Source organism: Trachurus japonicus, chromosome 3, assembly GCF_045865225.1.
Source record: "Trachurus japonicus isolate A0001 chromosome 3, Traja_1.0".
In the NCBI taxonomy this organism is placed as follows: Eukaryota; Metazoa; Chordata; class Actinopteri; order Carangiformes; family Carangidae; genus Trachurus; species Trachurus japonicus.
Window position 1 is genome coordinate 7,398,534 of NC_140909.1, and position 11,230 is coordinate 7,409,763.

Consider the following 11,230-nt stretch of genomic DNA (forward strand, 5'->3'; position numbering starts at 1 on the left):
AGTGGTGTAGTATCCTCACTGTTACAGAAATGTTTATATTGCCCTGGGTGAGTGGGAGGAGGAGGAAAAAGGACGGCCGAAAGAGACTTTTAAGTGTTCAGTGGAAAGCTCCGAGAAAATAAAATGCTGCCTTCAAGGACTCCCTGTAAGCTGCAAATTCCTTTAAAAAAAAAGACTTAAATGTTTATATTCAAGTATATTCAAGTGTTAGAATAAATATAGATTTGTTCCTATCCTGAGTACACATAAATAATACCAGTAAGAATTTACCAAGTGGTCATCTCTCCTGACAGTCTTTTTCTCCTCTGAACACAGTTAGGCTATAAAGGGCTTGTAGCTTTAAGAGTTGTTTTATTGAGTGGTATTGTTAAAAAGAAAATCAAATCAATTCTTCTCCAACCATAGCCAAAAGGGAAATAGCCTCTTCTAAATGACCATTTCTAAGTTTTCTATGTCAGTGATTGTAACTTGACTCAAGCTATGGCCATTGTTGTGTTTACAAGGGAATTGTAGCCTAATATAGGCTACCCTTTATATTTGAGCACTGCTTCTTCTCCAGGTCAGATTGTAGACTGTAGTGGTAGTGGCCATTGGGAAGTGACAGACAGGCGGGTATTAAGCATGAGAAAGTTGTGACTCATCCAGATCTTGACTCGACTGACATGTGTTTCCAGATTTTGTATTTGAGAGGGGTCATTAGGCTGCAGTGGAACGTATAGTTGTGTGTCATCAGCATAGAAATGGAACTTTATGCCGTACGTATTCAGCAATTATCCTACCCAGAGGGAGCATGTAGATACAGAACAACAGAGGGACCAGGACAGACCCCTGGGGCACACCAGATATAACTGTAGAGCATTCGGACAAAGAGTTATTAAAACTAATGCATTGGGTTCTGCTAGATAAGTAGGACTGGAACCATGAGAGCGCCGGCCCGTGAACACCAACGCAATGCTCCAGTTGGTGTAGAAGCACACAATGATCTACAGTATCGAAGGCCGAACTTAAATCAAGAATTAAAAGTAAGGAAGCTGATCCAGAGTCAGCAGTAAGGTCATCTAGTTAGGGCAGTCTCAGTAGAGTGACAGGAGCGGAAACCAGATTGTCAAAGAGATTATTGGCAGAAAGGTGGGCAGTCAGTTGATCAGCAACAATTCTCTCAAGTACTTTGGAAAATAAAGGGGAGAGTGGAGACAGGTCGATAATCAGCAAGAACCAGTGGATCGCTGTTGGGTTTCTTGAGGTGTGGTTTGATGATAGCAGATTTATAGGATAAGGGGACACACCTCGCAGAGATCAGTAAGTTAATAAGTGCTGACAGCTTAGTAAATGAATGAACATAACATTTCTCCTTAAGTAAACACCTGTTAATGCGAACACTAGGTAGCAATTAGTAAAACTTATACATATCTTCTGAGGAATAATGGTAACATTTTCAATTAAAGCCATTTAAACAATGAAATCTGTATAATGTATTAGGTTGGGCCAAGTCAGACACTTACTTATACTTTATTCTAATTTTTCATGACAGGAGCCAAAGACCTGGAAACATCATAGAGCTTTTTTGTGACCACATGTGGTAGGTTTTTACTGCCTTTAATTTAAGTATTGATTGATTGGTTGGTTGTTATCTTTAAGATATTTGTGCTTGCTGTATGTGACAGTACTGCAGCAAAGGTCAGTCATAACATATGTTAATGTAAATATTCTGTCTGGCTGCAGAAACGTTGATATATACAGCAACCAATGCACCATTCACTGACTTGAAGCAGAGCACGCTGCTGTTATGTCGACAAAATTATTATGACAACCATAACGACACTCTCCATTCGTGTTTACATGAAGTCTGTTAAAACACATTATTACCTGTCACATAGTGGAGTGATTATTAAAAGCTCTAATACTTATGGTCAATTATACATACTTTCAGTGCTGCAGGTGTTTTTGAGCTTCTGCTTTCAGAAAATCATTGATATATATATTTAAACATCTTCAGTAAATGACAACTATGGAAACTAAACTCCACCTGCAGGAAGATGTGTGTGATATGATCAAAAACTCCTGTACAGCTACTAAACAGACCTTTAGGTGAAATTTCTTGATGCATTATTCATGCACTGATATGTGCATAAGCTTCAAAGTGTTGCAAAAATGAGTGAGAGTGGCTCTTCTTGCAGAACCCACACAGTTAAGCTGCATTGTCAAAGTTCAGGGAGGTCAGGGGGAGTTTACATTATAGTTGTCATATTTGCCCTGGAGCATTGTTTTTCTACTTCCTTTGGGCCTTGCAGGAATGAAACTCATCCTCAGGCTTCCCGTGTTTCAGTTGAAGGATTTGAGCTCTTTATATGAGGTAAAGCTACACCGTGTTTGACAAGAACAATCAAACTCTGAGGCTGAAAACATCACTTTGCCTTGGAGTCAGACCTGTGTTGCAAAGATGAAATGCAAGAAGTGGAAATCCACCGGTGAAGCCTTGATTTTCCTGCACAAACTGAGAAAAGAAGAGGCATCAGAAGACTGCCTGGGGTCTTTGTGTGTACACCCCCGAACTGAACAAGAATAACAGGCAAAGTTCAGTATGCTGGGTGCACCGAGCGCCTCTGGTCTGTCTGATCTGCAGTGCCTCCAAAATCCCCTCGAAAAGAAGATGCACTCTTCTTCAACAAACCCCTGTACGTCTTAACCCAGGATTGATTTCATCTAAGCACCAGAGAGCTCTTTGATCCACTCTGGAAGTGAAGTTGTAAGCTGCGCTCATATTTAAGTCCACTCACGACATTATTATTGCACATAATCTCAACAGAGAACATAATTGGTCTTATCTCAGACGTGGTTTTTTGTTTGATTCACTCAGAGCACCCTCACAAGGCAGATTGTTGATTAAGACCCATCTGTATTATGGAAACAACTCTTGTCATAATATCACTTAGAAACAAACAAGGTTTGAGGGAACATGAGCATCACAGATACAGCTGGAGCCTGCAGAAATGGATCATTGACACAGGAAGTAATCAAGACCACTCAGAATTGTGTTGCAGCAAATTTTCTGTTGATACAGCTCCACAATAACATGTTGCAGAGACTTAGATTGATGGCAAGTGCTGATTCAAGGAAACAACACAAAACACAGTGGGAATCCTTGATTTTTGATGAAGCAGAAGGCCTAGAGTAATGTTGGTTAAATAGCCTAATCTCTGAACTTAAATAAGATAAATGCTCAAACTAAACAGGAAATAGACTTTTGAACCTCTTATGTAAATATTTTATGGCAATAAAATAAATTGGACTGAACATGCTGAAAGGAAAACACTTCTCACTTTGCTCAAACATAAATGTCATTCTGCAGATATTTCAGTCGTTGGATTAGAGTGACATCTAGTGGACAGTACATGAGGAAGCAGGTTGTTTATTTTGTGTTACAGGAGAGAACCCTCTTCTCTTTTTTCATTCATTTCTTTCCACATTTACATTGTCTTACTTTATCTTCACTGTGTCAAATAGGAGCAGCATGTTTGTTCATCAAGGATTTTGTGTTTTGTTCCCATCTTATCAACACTGAAAAATGTGTATCAGACACTTTGGTCGAGTCTCTCTCCTTCTCTCTGCCCTCGCTGTCTCATGTCTGTGTCATCGTCAGTAAAGGTTACCATTTCTCCTCACAGGCTTGTGGGAGATAATTGGATACAGGATGTTGTAAAGTTTAGTTCTCCAACATTTTTCTAGATAATATGACGGTTACCAGTAGCAGTGTGGCAGCTCATTTACTGATCATATTCTCCCTGTCGCCCTCTCTAATAGAGACCACATCCCACCAAAGACCCAGCTGATCATGTAGAATATTTATATTATACATTATACATTTATTTCTTATTTCATGTGACTCCTATTGAGTGTTGTTGACTTCATAGGTTTTATTGCGATGGGTTTAAATGTTTTGGTTGCTCAGGGACAGAGAAAAGATAAGGATGTAATTGGTGAGTTTAAAGGTCCAGTGTGTAATAATTGGCAAGGTTTATTGGCAAAATCTGAATATACTGCCCATGAATATAAGTGTATAATAAAATATAATATATAATAAAAAAAATTTCGTAGCCTTATAATTCTTCTTTTATAGCAAGGGTCTTGCTTTAGAGTGTCACCATCTTGCGCCGCCATGTTTGTACGGTTTTACACACTGGACCTTTAAGTTACAAAATAATTATATGATATAATATTCAATATTATGTAAAACAAACAGACAGATCATTTAAGAAACAAACAACAAAAATCCCATAGTAAATAATAGATAATCATTAATAAATAGACTCCTTATTTTCTGCAGAAACGTCATAAATCCACTGAAAAACAAACATGGCTCAGAGCAGCAGTCATGTGACCTCCTGATGTGACACCCAGTCAAACGCTGTCACTCTGCAGTGTACTGGAGTGTGACCCCTTCAACACTGTCTCTGTGCTCTCTACAGCAGCGAGGCCCTTCATCCACATGTTGCCCCTCCGACTCTAACCCTCACTCAGCTCCTCTCCAGTGATTCTCCCCCTGCTCCCGTCTGACACACAGACAGAGACGAGAGGCAGAAACCTTCTCTACTCATCTTTATTCATCGTCTTTTTTCTCCAAAACACACTTTGACCTATTGTGCTTGTTTTGTTCTTGGTTTGATTCTTGTCTTTGCTTTCGTCTGTGTTTTCCTTCCTCTACAGAAAACAAATAGTCATCCTATGCTACACAGTACACAAGTTATGTATGTGATTGGACAAATCAGGGAGCATGTAACTATTTTGACCACAAACTACAGTATCATAACTAAGCCAGTTAATACAGAGGATAACACTTCATAAACTATGATAGCTGTTTTATTTTAATTAGCTAGCCCCCTTTAGAGTAAATTTAAAAAAAAACCCTACAGGACCAGTGTGTAGGATGAAGAAGGATCTATTATATAATATTCAGTTGGTTTAAGTCTGAAAACTCACCACAAGATGCCACCAAATCCTTCACACTGGTCCTTTAAAGCATAACTTGATATCTGCTTGTGCTTTACTGCCCCCTCAGGCTGCAGGTTGTAAGTCAGTTTCACCTCTGACCACACTCTGGTGCACTGGTGCTCCTTCACACCTGTAGACACACTGATGTCATGGGATCCTGAACCCACCTGTGCAGCACTGTGACATAGTGAAGCGGAGTTAAATGCAGGTAATCAAAGACAGATTTCTTTAGGGGTGTTTGGTTTCTCGTTAAACTTGCAATAACTGATTTCATTGGCCACTTGGGGGCAATGGAAGCATGCGTTAAACATTATATAGCAAAGTTACATGTTCGCACACTCAAATGTAGTCATTAGTAGCCATGTTTTTGATCATATAATGAATTTAAGTGTAGTATTTTACTCTGATTTGGTTTTGTTCTGCAGGAAATATCTGTGTCTTTAGCTGCTTTGCTCAACTCTTCTTGGCTGAAACTCGCTAGCGGTGTCTGTCTGATGTTTCCTGCTTGTTCTGGTCAGCTGGTGTGCAGCTAAGTGTGGTGGTGTTGTATCATTACTCAAATGTATTTCACTTCATCCAATAGAAAGTGAATGCACCAGAGCTCAAGTGCATGATAGTACGATACTTAGAACAATAGTGAATTCATCATCCATCACACTGCTCACAATAACTTCCCTATTGTAAAGCAACTGGAAATGCATCCATCCCTTGTCAGAAAAGTCAGTGATAGCGCACGTGTCTTTGTGCATGTGCACGTGTTTACATAGTGTGTGTGTGTGTGTTCTCGTCACCTTCTCCCAGGGTGAAGTCTGCACCCTTGTGCTCCTCAATCAGCTCTAATGGATCCTCTGGCTCAGACTCAGCCAGGGGGACTGATTGTGATACTGAAGACACACACACACACACACACACACATGGACGCACACACTCACTCACTTACTCACACACACACACACACACACACACACACATAGAAGACAGGGCGGGGCTGGAGGCTCATGTGCGTCGTGACTCGTGATGAGCAAAGAGGTACGACGACCCTCCCAACATTTTCTCCCTGTCTTTGTCCTTTATTTCTTCTCTTATGCTTCACCATCACTGCTCATCAACGCTGCACCTTTTGCAGTCAACTGAATGCAACACTGAATTAAACTATGATCATAATATTTACAATTAAATTATGTAAAATTGGCAAAAATCTCTAATATTTTGTGACATTGAAAAACTTTTCTTAATTCCTTACCCATATAAAATATTAAAACATTCATAAAAAATAAAAATTTACACAGTATATTAGAGTATTTCCATTAGAAATATTGTATCTTTCCTTGTATCTTGACTCACCCACCCCCCACATCCATCCTCACCAGGACCCCTGTGTGTGCATATGTGAATGTGAATTCCCATTGGTCCTATCCGCCTCCCTCCCTCAGCTCCTTCATACGGAGAGAGAACAGGTCCCCAGGGGCTAATGTGTGCTTTTGTATGTGTGTGAGGGTGGCCACTACATTATTCTCCCCACTGACTTTCTATGGCATGAAAAAAAAGAAAAAAAAAGACTGTCCATCCAGTCTGCCCCTTGCTTCCTTTCTTTAAAAAAGAGATGGGCTGAGGGGAACATGTTGTAAAGCAGAGCAGGCCTCGTATGAATAAAGACACACACGTCAGAATATAGAGATGGAGCTGTTGCATTTGTCTCAGTTTTCAGACTTTTAACATGAAATGTTTTACTCCTAAATGTGCTCTTTATAGGAGATGATGTGAAAACATAAAAGGGAATTCATCTAACAGTAAGTTTATCAGAAATTATTAAACCAAACACCAACAAATGAACATTGAAATCAAGTCATTTCAGGTATTTTAGGTTTTTTTTTTTCTTTTGCTTAAATCAACATTGTGAAAACTTAAACTTTCATTTAATGATATTAATAAATGCTGTTTTACAGCCGTGGAACATTAAATGATGATGACTGTTATTTGGCCTGCATCAGTTCAATTTTTCATTTCTGTGTAAATGACAAAGTCAAGATGCTGCAACATGATGACAGAAGCCAAAAGAAAATGAATTGTGTTTCCTTTATTTTGCTGGTGGGTCTGTCACCAGACGAATGTGGAGAAACTTATGCTGCATTTATTGAGTGAACTGGACTGACCTTATCTGTGATCTAAACACAGCATCTTGTGTTTAAAAGTAAGTAGTAAAGCTTCTGGTGAGTGGAATCATAAAGTTTTGTGCAGCGAAACTCAAACTCAAGCAGAAATATTGAAATATACTGTATCTTTTTATAACATGGAAGAGAAAAAAAAACTAAATTAAATAAATGAATAAAAATAACCAAACACATTGTGATGCGCTGTTTCTTGTGCACTTGAACCCCACATGCCAGAGCTTTGTTTCTTTCATTCTGTGCACCACTGACTCTCCATACGTCTGAGGGAACAATTGAATTCTCATTGATCCTCTGTGGCTGTGTGTGACGGCCAGGCCTCCACCACATCCAGAATCTAGTCTGTTCTTAGTAACAGTTTGACTCACAGCTCTAATTCCTCGTCACTGAAGCTGATTCATGGCTCTGACTTATTAAGAACTGTTGCGTTTGCTGATTTCAGCACAGCGGCCTCATCATCGCTGCAGTGAGTGGTGGAGGCCCAGACAGTCCAGGTCTACCTGCAGCCGGCCCGAGTGCAACAAAGCTGCTTCTATAATTAGGTTCTCGTGCATGATTTGATTAGAGCAGCTGCTACATTCATTTTGCTAAAGATGCTCCGACCTCAGCTGCATTTGGGAGGGGGGGAGGAGGGGGTGTAATGGAGGAGATGAAGAGATACAATAAGACGTGACATCATCATATGGTGTTTTTTTTGTGTGTTTGTGCATGGGCTTTGTGTCTGTAGACATTCACACTGATACAGTATAGCACACACACATACACATACATTTCCTCCTCAAACCTGTATCACTTCTTTTTGTTCTCCACTTCTCCGTCCCTCTCCCTCTTTCCAACTTTCAATTAGCCGTCTTTCTATTACATTACAGAGGTCATTACTTAGGAAGGACATAAATAGTGGCCTGCCGACATGATGGTGGTGCCACAGCCTCAGATGAGATACGATGTGTCTTTGTGTCACGATGTCTGGAGCACAGACTGATCCAAAAACCACATCTGATCCACTACATCATGATCTGATCCACTACATCATGTCGAATCATCTAGTTAGAAACATTAAAGCCTTGGTCCTCTTAAAAAAAATATGTTTGCATATTGTTTCTATTGCTCTTGTGGTCAATTATATAACAGCACAAGTGTAATGTGGAAACTGGAAGCCTCCAACACACACATAAACTCAAAATGGACCTTTTAGCCAAGTAGGTGTCTTGTAGTTAAACTTTTAAAATGAAATATAGGCCTACTGTTATTCTCAAGACAGAAGGAGAAGATGTAAGTGTTCTTCTTCATATCTTAAATCAACTTTCACAAGAAAATGTCTTTCTTTATACAAAATATGAAATAGAACCGGCCTGTTGTTTCAACTGACACAATGTTAACAGGACAAAGTGTCAGTGTCAAACTGAGATGTAAACAAGGGTTTTCCAGATTGTTATAATTTAAACAGCTGTTGTTAATGCGTTGCTCTGGTGATTTTGTATTGAACTTTCACACAGTTGAACGAGAGATATTGTTTTAAAGAGTGGGCAAAAAAAATTAAACAAATATTGAGAGTGTTATGAGAGGTTTTTTTTGTGTGTATTTTGTGTGTCAAATAATGACTTGATATTACTAAACATATAACAGGGGTTCCCATTTATCCACTTTCTCTACAATAATATTGCTCAGTAGGCTATATTTCTTCTGCTATAAATTGATCTAAGTGTTAAACTTTTGTTGAGACAGAAAGTTGTTGACATTTCTTCGTACATTTTCCTGCTATTTTACATCTGTCCAACGATGTTCTTAAATGTGTATTATTTTTGTGAATTGAGATTTTAAAAAATCTTGTTAATTTGTGTCAGTTCGGATCTGATCATACATTAAAAATAAAGAGTAAAACAATACAACCATAAATAAATAGATAGATAATCACACGTCATTCCATATCACAAAGCATTTCCAGCAACAGTCTAATGCTGGAGAGTCACCTTGTCCCAAGTCTTTTCTCTTAAGTTATCCCTGACTGCAGCACATTAGATGTCTATCTGAATGCACCGTCTCCTCTCTGTAATCTCATCTCCTCAGGTCCGCATTGAGGGAAAGTGCTCTAGTGGGACTTAGATTCCCAGAATTCCCTTTTTTATCTGTTAAGGCTGGTGAAAGAAAAATAAGTCCAGGAAGAAATTAGAGCAGACAGCCATCACAGATAAAAATGTAGTGAGGGAAAATTGGTTTAATTTCACCTTTTTAAACATGCTGTCTGTCCATGGGCCAGAGCTCAACGTCTGCTAATTCCCCTTTTGGGATCTAATTAGGTTCTTACAGGCCGAGACGGAAAGTAAGAATACAGGTTGGGAGAGCGGTTCTCAGTCTGTATGAGCGGGTCATTAAGTCTTCTAGGGTTCTTACTTAATGCAAAAAAGTAAAGAATATATATACTGGGATCACTTACTGGTAAAAATGATATTAATATGAAACCTCATGAAAGAATTGCAGAAGATAAGAACATGTTCTTTGGAGATTTAAATAAATTCAAGATAAATAAAACTATATATTGTATATAGCCTGTATATGTCCAAGCAATGAGGCCTTGAAAGGCATCATAGGACGTTCTAAATATATCTGGTGGTTATGAATGAATGAATGAATGTGTTTTGGTTTGCATCCAAAAGGCTTTCTAGAAGAGAGTCCTACGTAAAAAACCACCACCGCCCCCCATCCCCAACCATCTCCACGTCACCCGAAAATAAATGGATTGACTTTTGGACGAGCGACAGTTTTCCTTCATAATTGTTAATTATCATGAGTGCTCTCCGTGCTACTCTCTATGAATGGAGATGGGACACTCACTCTCTCTCTTTCTCTTTCTCCACCCTCTGTTCTTTTTTATGGGATTGGTCTCAGTTCTCAAGGACGCCCAAGAGGACGACGGAGGGAGGAGGTGCAGTGGATGGGTGGGGCGCCTGCGTCACTCCTGCCTGCGCATCGTGGGGTTTATGGCTGTGGGCGCCAGGAAGCTACACCCCCCCTCTAACCCCAGCCCAGTCCATCTTCTCCTGCACTGACCAGCTGTAACCCCACCCACCTAGAAACCCACCCAGCCCCGGGTGGCTCCTCCCAGAGTCTGAGACGGAGAGAGAGAGCACTAGCACTTAAGGTAATGTAAATAACCAGGGAGGAAAGAGCTATTTTAAGATGCTGTCTTTCTCTGTGGCCAACGGACGGGGACAAAGATGCAAGCCAAGCGATTGTAATGTCAGTCACGTTTTCGGAGACGTTCTCTTTCTCCGTCGTCCATCCTGCTAGCTGAAGGGCCCGGCTCACGACAAAGAGCTAGGGCGGCCTGCAGATTCTATGACAGCCTTTTTTCTAAAGAAACATGTTTTTAAAACATATTTATATATATATTTCTTGACTGGCCGAGCAGCTGAAGGACTTTAAAAAGTGAGTCAACAAGAAAACATAAAAATGACTCAAATGTTTCTGATCTTTGAATCTAAAAATTCCTGTGAAACAAAGACCCTCCAAATGGCCGGCGAGGAAAATCGGAGGGGTCACATGATGACTAAGAGATTAGGAAACCAGGAAAACTTTGACCTTTTGACCTTTCCAATCTAGTCAAATGATAAATGTCGAACACTCTGACCATGAGAGGTCACATTTTAGTTGAACCCAGGCCAACGAGATGCAAATCAAAGTGTGTTTTAAGAAATTAAAGGCCGTAAACTTGCTACAAAACCAACACAACAGGACCTGGTTTAGAAACACTACTACGCAAACACACATCTCAAGAGTCGGCGAACAACAAACGTGAAATACAACATTTTTTATCTTCTTACAAAAGTAGAGTTTATATATTCTCCTCAAATAAGTTATTTTTTATTGTTCCATCTTTTATGACATCAAAAATAAATAAACATTTAAACAGCATCCTCTTCATCTCTGAATAATTTTTTCTGTATATATTTGGCCCCCCCTCCCTCATACGTATACAAACATACACGTCACAGAGAAAATGATCTGTACACTGCAACAAATAATGAAACCGAATTGTAAAACAGAACCTGCTGCCACATTTTTTTCCCTCCTGC